The 13,374-nt window shown below is 40.8% G+C and overlaps 1 protein-coding gene and 1 non-coding gene across 3 annotated transcripts in view; one reads left to right on the top strand and one right to left on the bottom strand.

The window, feature by feature from the left end:
• Nucleotides 1–13,374, bottom strand: part of ZMAT4 (zinc finger matrin-type 4) — a 341,252-nt gene that overhangs the window by 126,069 nt on the left and 201,809 nt on the right. The gene's annotated exons all lie outside the window — the stretch shown is intronic.
• On the top strand, nucleotides 7,887–8,005 carry LOC114237223 (5S ribosomal RNA). The gene has a single exon (XR_003622933.2). It is a non-coding gene; the product is annotated as a 5S ribosomal RNA (ribosomal RNA).

Below are 13,374 nucleotides of genomic sequence, written 5' to 3' on the forward strand. Positions count from 1 at the left end.
TATGGGATGGGAGAAAATATTTGCAAATGATGCGACCAATAAGAAGTGATTATCTGAAATATACAAACAGCTGATACAACTCAATATCAAAAAAAAAAAAATCCCAATCACAAAATGGGCAGAAGACTTAAATAGACATTATAGAGAAGACATACAGATGGCCAACAGGCACATGAAAAGATGCTCAACGTCACTGATTATTAGAGAAATGCAAATCAAAACCAGAATGAGGTATCACCTCACACCTGTCAGAATGGCCATCATCAACAAATGTTGGAGAAAACGGAAGCTCGTTTACATTCCACCCTGTTGGTGGAATGTAAATTTGTGTAGCTACTATGGAAAACATATGGAGTTCCTTAAAAAACTAAAAATAGAGCTGCTATATGATCCAGCAATTCCACTCTGGGTGTACATCCAGAAAAAACAAAAATCACTACATCAAATAGATACATGCACCCCTGTGTTCACAGCAGCATTATTTACATGAACACAACTCAATATATATATATACACACACACACACACACACACACATACACACATATAAACACACACATCGCCATGTGATGATAAAACTAAAACTGGGGCTGTACCATCCTGGCAGCCACCCAGAATCATTCTGCTATGACTTAGAAATGCTAATAAAAGCTACAAATATGCAGCTGACCTGTAATGTGAAAGGACTTCTATTTACTTTTCTGAAGGAAATTGAATCTTTCTTCCAAAGTTTCCTGCATCTTTATCAATTTCTGAGGATTTATAGCCATCTATTGTTTTTGATAGAAATGGAAAACATATAAAATATTTGCAGTCTGAATGAATGTTGACTCTTGAAGCATAATTTACCTTTCTCTAAACTGGGCCCTAAAAAACATTTCAGAGTTGATTTCATCAATTGATACCTTATACATCATATTCTGGCAGGAGCAATACACTATAGAATATTCATCAGATAAGATAATCTTATCTTGCACATAAGAAAGTAGTTTGATGCTGCATTTGCATGGTAGCTTTTCCTCTTTAATAATCCTACTATCCTGGTGCAGCACCAAAGTTTAATTTTTCTTATGCTTTTGTTTCCAACTGTCTTCAGTTGAAAATATAAAACCCAGTTTATATTTCCTATAAAGGCAAACAAAGGTAGTAGTATAAAGGGAATGGAAATAGCTTTGAATCAAAATTGAAAATCAAGGTTGGGTTGGACCCTACCACCCCTGAACTGTGTGACCTTTGGCAAATCTCTGATGCCTCTGGTTTCCACAAGGTTATCTTTATACATTTCAGAGAGTACAAGTTATGCATCTCATTCTGGAAACTTTACTTTCAAACAGGAAACCATTTACTCTGATTCACTGAATATAGCATCCAAATCCTCACTGCAGCTATTGACAGGGTACCAACGATCCCAGTGTGCCTGGGACCAAGAGGGTTCCTGGGACATGAGATTTTCAGTGTTAAAACAGGGAAAGTTCTGGGCAAACTGGGATGAGTTGGTCACCCTAACCTCTGGGATCAGACCTGATTTAACATCCCACTGGAGAAAAGAATTAGGAAAAAGTTTGGAAATAACTATTCAGGAGACCAGAGCAGGTTCTCTTTCAACCAAACAGACAGGATCCACTGATAGATCTCAAAGGTTTACTTGTTAGGGCACCAAGTGGGTGTCCTTTGCCAGAGAAGGGGGTACCACAACCTCCGGGAAATGGTGTTCTCACTTGCCTGTCTGCTTTCCAGTCCACAGTTACAGGGCACCCTTCAACTCTCACACCTCCACAAGTGAGAATTGCAATAGCATCTTCTATCTCCTACACTTTCTCTCTCTCTCTCTCCTTCTTCTTTGTTCCTCCTTTTCTCTCCCCCTCTTTCATTCATTCTTACAAAGGATCTGGGGGCTTTCAAAATAATCCCATAAATGGACTCATTTTAAAATCAGTGGTTTTCTACTAATTCAAAAAGATACATGTATCCCAATGTTCATAGCAGCATTATTTACAGTTGGCAAGATATGGAAGCAACTTAAGTGTCCATCAGCCGATGAACAGATAAAGAAGATGTGGTATATATACATATATACATGTATATATGTGTGTGTGTGTATATATGTATATATACACACACACACAGTGGAATACTACTCAGCCATCAAAAAAAGAACAGAATTTTGTCATTTGCAGCAACATGGATAGACTTGGAGAGCATTATACTAAGTGAAATAAGTCAGACAGAGAAAGACAAATACCGTATGATATCACTTATATGTGGAATCTAAAAAATAAAACAAACTAGTGAATATAACAAAAAAGAAGCAGACTCACAGATATAGAGAGCAAACTAGTGGTTCCCAGTGGGGAGGGGGGAGGTGCATTGTGGGGGGGAGGGTGTGGAAGTTACAAACTATTGGATGTAACAAAGGCTCAAGCATGTATTATACAACACGGGGAAAATAGCCAATATTTAGGAATAACTAAATGGAAACTAACCTTTAAAAATTGTATAAAAATAAAACATTAAAAAAATAAAAGTCCATAATACATTCAAAAAAAAGCATGTGTTTTTCTCACCTAAGGGTTCTTATCTACATTACTAATTCTTCCAAGTTTTGTGATATCCTGCAGTTTATTCTATTACATCTGTTCCATGTATTTTTTAAAATTTGAGTTGCCCCCAAATTCAGTTTGACCAATGGGGCAGCTTGAAGCTCAGGGAGATAAATCAACCAGCATAGGGCCCCTAATTAATAAACAGCAAAGGAAATAGCAAAGACCAGACCTTCTGACTTGAGGCCCAGCACCATATTTCAATGTCAGCTAGTTCCCAGTGATGCCAAGGGAGCAACAGGCCAAATAAACAAGCAAATTAACCACAGAGTCAGGACACACTTCCTAGGTTTCAGCATCTGTTCTCAGTAGGGATTCTTTGGAAATATGCATGTTCTCTAAAATAATTTTTCTGATTTCCAGTCCCTATGATAAACTGCCTTTCTGTTTTTTCTTCCTATCCTAAATCAAATTAAAGACAGGAGGAATTTTTCAGCAAGTATCACTGTTTTTTGCAAATGCAGTTGACACTTCAATGTGACTAGACCATTCAGTGCCTGGCTGAGGAGCGGCTGTCACTACACATTGACTCAGCTCAGCCTCCAAACAGTCGAGCCTCTTCTGCAGGTAAATGCCTCAACTGTGCAAACTGTGCAAAGTTAGAGCTCAAAACGTACACTTCCTCTGTACTTCTCACAGAGGAGAGTGCCTCTTGTGTAGATGATAAACGCTCAATGAACATGTGATGAATAAATGAAGAAAAGAGCTAGTAAATTTCAGATAATATCAACTCAGGGGATTTTCATGTTTTAATAAATGGCTTGTGATAGCTGAATTTAAAATCTTTGATGGTGTGATTAAACTTACTTCATAGGATTAAAAACAAGTTAGATGTTCACAAGTGGGGATGAATTAAATAAACTGTGGATCTCTATACTCTGAAATTTAGTGACCTGGAGAAACATTCAGGATATAATATAAATTAAAAGATGGAGGTTACATGTGGGATGTAAACCAAATTACTTATTAAATTATACACATAGACATATAAAACTATATATGAAGGATAGAAGACTATAAATAAAAATCTTAGCAGTGGTTATTTTTAAGTTGTGGATGATGAGTGATGTGGTTTATACTCATACAACCCTTGATGCAGGGGAAAAACATTTTTATTTTTCATCTTACATAGAGGTCACATTTCATGCGAACTTCTTTTAGTGCAAAGCCTAGAAAACACTGCTTAAGGGACTTTTGGTGCCACAACAAGGTCTCAGATTAAACCTCACAAGATTTTCTTTGCACTGATTTATTTATTAATTTATTTTTGATGGGGGTGGGATAGGTTGGGAGAAGGCTGACTCAGTCAGAATATCATATAAAAGCTCCAGCTTCTCCTATTTCTCCAAAAGATATGGGGCAACTCCTTTCCCACCACAGCCGACCCTGAAATGGCTCTAAAGATTTAGGTAAAAGGAAGTATCTCTCTTCCTTCTCATCTGATATGTTTGGAAGTGAATACTGCTACCTGAAGCTGCAAGATAGGAAAATCCAGGTGCTATTTCTTCGATGCCAGGAAGGAAATTAAAGAACACTGTCAAATATCCCAAGTTCCAAAGTATGTACCATTAAACACTTCCTGAGAATAAACACAGATGAGGGTGACTTACCAGAACCATCATTCCAATTCAATTTTGTATCAACAGTCTAAGTATAATCAGCCTATTAGTGAGAACTGCTTCCTCACCCACACTGCATTCATAGATCATCAGTCTTCATTAATACCCTATTCATAGATTATTGATTTTCATTAATATAGAATAATTCCCTCTGGTTCAGTCACTGATTAGGTTCTAAATATCTTAAGTACGCCTGTTTTCTGCAGAATCCTAATCTTTGAGAATAAGCCATTAAATAGAACTTAAGACGAGATAAAAGCCCTTTTATAACTTTCTCATGTTGTTTGACAAAAGAATCCTAAGGCTGTGGTACTCCACATTCTTTTACGCATTGGAAACACGAGGACAGAATGTAAGTTTCAGAAGGATAGAATCTTTATCAATTTTGTCCGCTGACGTATCCCAGGTGCCCAGAACCAGTGCGTGTTAAATCAAGGCTTGTGGAATAAGGGGACTCGTTTTTTCTCCATCAAGCTATCTATTTAAGAGAAGGAATCATGGTTTTACCTTAGGACATTCTGCTAAGATGATGTGATAGCATCCTTTCTGTCCAGACAGATCTTAAAAAGCCCTACTGCGTTGTGGGTACAATACACTCATGGCATTCGGTTTTCAAACACTATTCAGTTAAGGTGCTTTATTCCCTCTGAGTTCAGTCTCACAATCTTCGGTTATCACCTCTGTTCTCAAACTCTGTGCAGAGGTGTCCTGGATGATGCAGTGAACACACAGAAGAGCCCATACGATCTTTTAAAATCCTGAGAAAGCATAGTGAATCCATCAGACCCCATGGGAACCACTATCTCCAGGTAATTCACAGTTTCAGCATGAGATGCTACAGTCCTTTCAGTGAGCTCATATTCCCGTGAAGCTGGACTTCCAGAGGCTGCTGTATACCTCCAATCCATCCAACCAATCAATGAGGAACAGGAAATGAAGTTGATAAAGTCCAGTGTAATTCAAAGATTTGAGAAGTTACGCAGTGCCCAACAGGCAAACGCATCCATTAGTCAGTGTGGTTATTTAAGGATAAAGTACAAAATTAAGACTTCTTTCAATGCACGTGCATTATTATTTTTTTTTATAAATTTATTTATTTTATTTATTTATTTTTGGCTGCGTTGGGTCTTCATTGCTGCGGGCGGGCTTTCTCTAGTTGTGGCGAGTCGGGACCACTCCTCGTTGCGGTGCGTGGGCTCCTCACTGCGGGGGCTTCTCCTGCTGCAGAGCATGGGCTCTAGGCGAGCGGGCCTCAGTAGTTGTGGCTCACAGGCTCAGTAGTTGTGGTGCACGGGCCTAGTTGCTCTGCGGCATGTGGGACCTTCGCGGACCAGGGCTCGAACCAGTGTACCCCGCATTGGCAGGGGGATTCTTAACCACTGCACCACCAGGGAAGTCCCGACGCGCATTATTTTTGCACACAGCTGCTAAGTCATTAGGACATAAATACTCATTAAGTTATTTGGACATGAAGAGTTATGACATCCTACTGTATACTTCGCTATTGCTTGAGCAAGAATTAATGACCTGCTAATTGGGCACTGCTCGAAGTGCCTCTCCTCACAAATCTCAGGTGAGAGGCAGAAAGTCAGCTTCCCGGAGAGAGACTCGACTCACTGCCACCCCCATGCCTGCCCCCAGCAGGTGCCATCCGTAGAGTGGTGAGCGGGAGAGCATCCCCCAGACCACAGCCAGTACTGTTAGAGGGCGAGGGAGGGCCGATGAGCTCACCCCTGGGAACGGATACTAACTCCTGCACTTTTCATTCTGCCATCGTTCTCCGGCGTCACCTAATCCATACGCCACGCTCAGGGATGGGAATGATTTACTTATCCAGCGGCATCAGCTATTCAACCAGGGAGCCAGCTTCCTGGATCGTTTCTTATAGCCTATGATATTTACAGAGGATTCAAAGATGAGAAAAGTGATCCGTGCCAGAAGCACAGCGGAGATAAAGTGCAAGCTAAGTTTGGAGGAAGACAGAGAAAGAGGGTGGCCTTTTGGCCTGGGCTGGAGGGAAGCTGAAACTTGAGAAGTAATTTTAGGGAAGTTAGCGCTGATACTGTCCCCTGAGTAGAACACGTGCATCTACACTTTTCTTCTTTACCCTTAGGCAGCATCCCTCGCGGCCCCAAAGCGATCTCCTGGCTTCTCCATCCAGCCTCAGCTTTGAGTTACCTTAAGCCCACATCCCTAAAAGTAACATTGACCTCAATAACCCAGAGCTTGCAAGTTGCGAAAATTGCCTCTACTTTGTATTTAAAACTATGAATATTAGCTCTGCATCTATCTTGCCTGTATCTATTTGGTTAATTCAAATAATCTAGAAATAAAGTATTTTGCATTAACTGCCACTTAGAAACTGCTAAGTCTGAAGATTTGGTGCTCTTTGGAGTCAGCTCTATAAACCTCAAAGCAACCCGAGAACTTCCCAGAGGTCAGACTGTGACACAGATGGGGTTACCTGGCCCCATCATGCGAGCTGCCCCCTAATACCTGGATCAAGAGAATCCAGAATATTAAAAGCTAAAGCAAGAAGGTTCTCCAGCCCCAAAGAGTTTAAGGACCCCACGGCCTTACACCACTGCTTCTGATCTTGAGCAGTGAGGTTGCTGGGTAGAGGATGATTGTACATAAGGAAGGGGTTTTAGGCTAGATAAGACTTTGAAGATAAATGCTAGAAAATCATTAGGCAATCCAGTTCCTGTGGAAACAGAAGCCTACTCAGAGCCCGAATTGTTTAGACGTATCATCCATAATCATTCCTTTAACTATGGTTTTGACCATAAATTGCACAGTGCATTGCCAGGCAGACACAGCCAAAAGGGAGTGTGTAAGAGAGAACAGAAAAGCTCTCAGCTGAAGAATTTTTAGGACAAGAGTGCCATTAACAGCCAAGGAGTGTGAAGCCTCTTAACACTTGCTACCCTGAGTGTGCTCCAAGGACCAAGAGTATCAACCTCGCCTGGAAGTTTACTGGAGATGCAAGTCTCAGATCCAGTCCTGGACCACTGGATGAGAACCTACATTTATAAGAGCTTCAGATGACTCATATGCAAATTAAATTTGGAAAGCACTGAATTAGGATTCAGTGGTTCCCATCCCTGGCTAAGGGTTAGAATCACCTGGGAGGAGTTGAGTACTTATGGACTCTAGGCCACAACCCAGACCAATTAAATCAGGATCCCTTGGCTCAGGGCGTAGCATCAGTAGCACTTTTGCAAGGTGCTTCTAGTGTGCGGCCAGGGCTGGGAACCATGGGGCTGAAGGAACACCCTCTGGCTTGGACCCCACATTCACCTTGACCTTCCCAAGCATCTGTGATTCCTTGTCTCATCCATTCGACTATAACTGGCACCGTCTTCCCCATGAGACGTACAGCACCACTCCGGCCCTCTTGGAATGGAAACATCTTTCATTTCAAGCGGCATCTTGTACAATGACGTGTAGAATTTACAACTTGGAGCCTAGGCAGAGTCTTGCCGGGTTAGCACGAGGTCTCCCAGAGCACGTTTCCAACCCCCTCCTGTCAGAAGGAAGGTGTAACAGGCTCTACACACCTTTTTGGCTGTTTTCCTGAAGATGTTAGTTTTTAAATAAACTTCCTTTTTCCCTCCTTATTCCAATTGACAGCTTTCTTATTTAATGAATACTAAAGTTGTTTTAGGTCTATGGCCATACCACCCTGAACGCGCCCGATCTCGTCTGATCTCGGACGCTAAGCAGGGTTGGGCCTGGTTAGTACTTGGATGGGAGACCACCTGAGAATACCGGCTGCAGTAGGCTTTAAAAAAATAAAAAGTAAAAAATAAATTTAAAAATGTAGAACTATTTTATTATGTTGCATTAATTCTACAGAAGATTTCTTAAAAATAAAATCAAAAGAGACAATGGGAATAAAAAAAATAACATGGTTTTTAAATGAAATCCAACCACAACTCAGGGTGGGGTTTCTAATTAGACAATAAAATGGGGCTAATTGTTCAACCTCATATCGTTGCTGTGAGGATTCAAAGTACCTGCTTGGTGAATGTTAGTTCCCAAGCATCCTGGCCACAGAGGAAACTATGACTGGAACTCAGATCTCCTAACTCCGGCTCCATGTTTTTTCCACTGCCCCACACTGACTTTATTATTATTATTTTTTTACATCTTTATTGGAGTATAATTGCTTTACAATGGTGTGTTAGTTTCTGCTGTACAACAAAGTGAATCAGCTATACGTATACATATATCCCCGTATCCCCTCCCTCTTGAGCCTCCCTCCCACCCTCCCCATCCCACCCCTCTAGGTGGTCACAGAGCATCGAGCTGAGCTCCCTGCTGCGCTGATTTTAGTTCTGCCACAAGTGGGCCCAGAGGCTGGCCCAGCAAAGACTGGGAACGCGGTGAGCATGAGGGAGGGCAGCGTTGGGTGAGAATAAGCTGACGCAGTGGTGATGAAACGTTCAGGGAGCTTGCTGTAAGTGGCTGGTTACCAAAGTAAACGGCACACGTTGTAGAATGATACATAAGAGCCAGAGAGCTGGCTCTCGGAAGAACGGGGCATCAGTAACGGTTAAAGGATTCGGAATGGCTGAACCAGAAGAAAGGAGGCTGCAGACTTATACATCTTGAGACTCATGGAGGACTATGGCATCTGGACCAACGGCCAGCTGTTTTCCAAAGCTGCTCAAAGAGGGAAACAGATTGAGTCTGGAACAGTAGGCCTTTGGAAGACAGGTAGCTTAAGGGACTTCATGCCTGATGTGAAGCAGGCTTCCTGGCCTTGGGATGGGGACCTGAGGGAGGTTTACAGAATGTGAGCATTATTAATACCCAGTGGTGGAGGGGAAGAGCGTTTAAATCACACCAGATACTGGGACTTAGAATGAAATGGAACCTTACCAGAAACAGATAGATAGATAAGATGCTAAGTCCAGATTCTCCTAGAAACATTTTTTTTCCAAAAAGCAAAATTCTTGAATATTAAATCATCAGGGTTAAACAGATATATGGACATCTTTTTTTCTGACTTATTTTGACTAAAAATCCCCTCCCCTTGGTATTAAGAAAGATCAAGGAAAACATTGCCAGAGTTAGTTTTCACCTCCCTCGCCCATCAGCATTCTTGATCTATTAGTTCTGCTATCTGAAAATGAAAATTCAAGTATTAATATTTCATCCACTCTATTGACTGAAAAGCAAACTGAAGATGTCATGATTAGCACTTTGCACTAATCGAGATGTAATTACAGTGAGGATTCGTGAGGAGGCCTTTAACCCCAGACTCCTGCTGCCCGGGTAACTGATTCCAGCAGGTGGGAGAGAGTGGCCATCATGCCTTCCAGTGACCAAGGGCTCCTGGCTTCCAAAGACTTTTGTTTTGAGGGCTGCACTTGGAACTCCCAGGTGGTGTCTTTAGCCAGTATCGTTAACTATAAGAGTGGCTGCAACTCCTGCCCCCTCACAGTAGACAACATCCTCTTGAAAACCTAGATGGATTTTCCATTAAAGCCATAAACTAGTGTGTGCCCACCAGACAAGTGAAGAGAGTCACTTAGCAGGAAATCCTACACAGGAGAAGCAACTTCTCTGGAGGCTGATCATACAGTAAGAAAGCATGAAATGTCATCTTTCTGTTTTCAGGCAGGGAAACTTGCTTGGTGTCTGGATCACATGACACTTTATCATGCAGGATAACCCCTTGAGAAACTGCCTATTTTCCTATAGACTCACTTCATGAAAAGGAAAGGTGCTTTTCTATCGCATTCCAACATGAGAGCCTTGAAGCTGCGGTTTTCCTCACCCCCACGAGAGAAGGAACCCATGCATTTGTTCTGGGCTGGCTGAGAGGCAAAGGGATCTGAGTGTCAGAGGCGTGTGACTGATGTCAGGAAAGGGATTGCTAGGGACTAGGAAAAAAGAGGATTGTACGTATGGATAGAGACCTGGGTGTCCAAGGTGGCAGGATGTCCCAGAAATGTCTATAATGGGGCCATGGCCTTCTCTTTGAAAGCCTAGATTGGCACAGAGGGGATGAAACCACCAAGGAAAGTCACTAACCTGGAGGAATATGCCAGGCTGCACAGGCAGAGAGGAAAGTGAGACCCACTTCTGAGGAAGTCCTGGGTCTTCACCTTGAACCTGTAGAAGCCCAGCACCCAGCAGCCTCCTGGGTGATCAGAAAGTAGCCAGAGCCCACAGGCTGAGGGACCGCTTTGAGGGCACCCACATGCTTCTAGGCCCCTGTGTGGCCCTGAAGATGGAGACGGTACCCCAAGGAATGACCAAGACTGGCCTTCTCACCAAGCTTCAAGGCTAGAGGACAGAAATCTTGTAAATTGATTTTTTAAATATAAAGAAATTTAATATTTGTGGCACTCAAGTATTATCCAGTAATTCACACTTACTGCATCTGATTACTGAAGAAACCAAACTGAGTGTTAAGCAAGACTTTTAAGTCTGATGTTTAAAATACATAGATGTTTCAGAGGATGAGAATACAGTCTGGGACATTTACTACCAATTATTTTAGGTGGAATGCTTACTCTACAAGTGCCTTCTCGATTTCATAAACTAGACAGTTTTAGGGTTCTTGTCTTTAGTCAATAATTTAAGAGTTGTTGCCAGAAAATCTCTCACTCACAGTTTTCTGAATCATAATGCATTCTGTGTGGATGCCAAGTCCTGACCATGACTCTTATTGACAGCTTCAGAGTAAGCACAGGAAGTTGATTGTTTTACTGGTCTACTGTATTCCTTCCTAAAAATGTGTCAAAGAACACTTTCTGGAATAAAGGTATAACTGCATCATAAAAGCTGCCCAAATCATCAACTATCTTATACTGCTGTTGGATTACCCAGAGGAGAAAAGTGAGCTTGTGGTATTTAAAAAGATTTGTGACAATCAGCTGGGAGGTAGTCCCATTGTTGAAATCTTTAATTCTACCCAATCACCGATGCGTTGTTTTATTGGTCATCAAATATAAAATAAAAAGACAGTAGCCTTGATCTAATCATTGTTCCAAGCCTCTTATGATTCACTGTACAAAAGCATGACCAAAAGAATCTGCCTTACCTCTCATGCTAATTCGTTTAAAACCTGATTCCCTTCTGACTTACTTCACTCTGTATGACAGACTCTAACTCCATCCACCTCACTACAAATAATGCTAACACATATATATGGAATCTAAGGAAAAAAAAAAAAGGTCATGAAGAACCTAGTGGCAAGACGGGAATAAAGACACAGACCTACTAGAGAATGGACTTGAAGATATGGGGAAGGGGAAGGGTAAGCTGTGACAAAGTGAGAGAGTGGCATGGACATATATACACTACCAAACGTAAAATAGATAGCTAGTGGGAAGCAACCGCATTGCACAGGGAGATCACCTTGGTGCTTAGTGACCAACTAGAGGGGTGGGAGGGAGGGAGATGCAAGAGGGAAGAGATATGGGAACATATATATATGTATAACTGACTCACTTTGTTATAAAGCAGAAACTAACACACCACTGTAAAGCAATTATACTCCAATAAAGATGTTAAAAAAAAAAAAAAAAAATCTGATTCCCTATAGGGTAGTCAGCGGCCTGACTTGTGTGTTTTCTCCTGACAGTGTGACACCAGGGAAAGATCACTGCAAGAGAAGAGAAGCCTCTTTGCCATCAACCAGTTTTATCACTTCGGGCAAATAATGTCATCTCTCTAGGGCTTCAGTGTCCTCATCAGAAAAATGAGGTGGTTGAAATAATAATTGCTAAGAGCGTTCCAGTTCTGCAACTCTATGAATCTATTACTTGTTGCATTCATAAGCATCAGAAAAGCCACAGTCATCATCGGAACAAGTGCACTGATCTGAGGACAATGCCTTAGAACAAGTCAGCTTTCCTAATTTAAAAGAAAACACACCACTACGAAGATCTGCCTGTTTGACAAACTATTGTTTGCATCTATTAAAACACGTATCTAGACAGTTTATGCCAGGCACACCAAATAACATGATTCGGATGATAGAACTGCTGTGGTGGAGAAAATCTTCAGTGCAAATATGAGGCACTGATTGGATCTGAAATGCATATATTATTCAAAACGCGAATTTGTTTAAGTTTCAAACAGATCCAGAATACCCTTTTCTTTATTCATTCAACAGAGAACTCAAATAAGCAGTTGGGTATCAGCCATAGAAATTTATGGAAAAGTTCTAAATCTCTGTCTGTCTCGTTTTCAATAGGAAATAAGGGGAAAAAAGGAGAGAAGCAACAAGATTTCAGAAGAGGAATATACGATAAATACACCCACACACTGGACAAGCAGAGTGGACAAGATCATTGCTTGTCTATTTCTTTCCCCACACAGTGGTTCACTGTTCCCACAAATGAGAAATTCTTTTTCTTTTTTTTTTTTGAGCTTCATTTTTTTAAATTGAGAGACATTCGTGATTTAAGGTGTATAAATATCTGTCTTTGTGGCTTTATTGCTTCCAGTCATCTTAGTGAGAGTCTTGGGGGTTGAACTGTGCTGTTCGTTAGGTAAGCAAATGTCTGTAGATCATTTTACGAAGAATTATTTATCCTCACCTACAGATCAAGGGAAAAGCCTTAGAAAATGCAATCAGAAATCCTGGGTTCAAGTTCTGATTATATATTTCACTATGTGACACCAGGCAAGTCACCTTACCCTATAGAGCCTCAGTTTCTTCATCAACAAAATGGAGCTAATAATACTTTGTATTTATTATGAAGATTAAACGAAACAATGAAGGTAATATTTCTGAAATAGTATCTTTTATTTCGGGGGGTGGGAAATCCAGGGTGAGATAATATCTTAACAATTATCAGTTACGATCATTGATTTTATCATTAGGTTAAAATATATATATATATATATATATATATATATATATATATATATATATATATATATCTCATTAGGTTAGATTCAGCCTGCTCAACTACAGTTTTACCACAGGGCAGGATCTTTTAAAATACGATATATTTTTGTTTCATTGTTGAGAGATGAAAAGACTTTTTGAAAGCTACAGTTTATAAATGTAACAAATATAAAGTAACCTTTGTCATGTAGACAGTTGATTCTTGTTATCCGTGGTAGTTATATCCTATAAACTCTCCAAGAATACTGAATTAGTAAATACTGACCGAGTATCCCTT

The sequence above is a fragment of the Balaenoptera acutorostrata genome, chromosome 21 (genome assembly GCF_949987535.1).
Source record: "Balaenoptera acutorostrata chromosome 21, mBalAcu1.1, whole genome shotgun sequence".
In the NCBI taxonomy this organism is placed as follows: Eukaryota; Metazoa; Chordata; class Mammalia; order Artiodactyla; family Balaenopteridae; genus Balaenoptera; species Balaenoptera acutorostrata.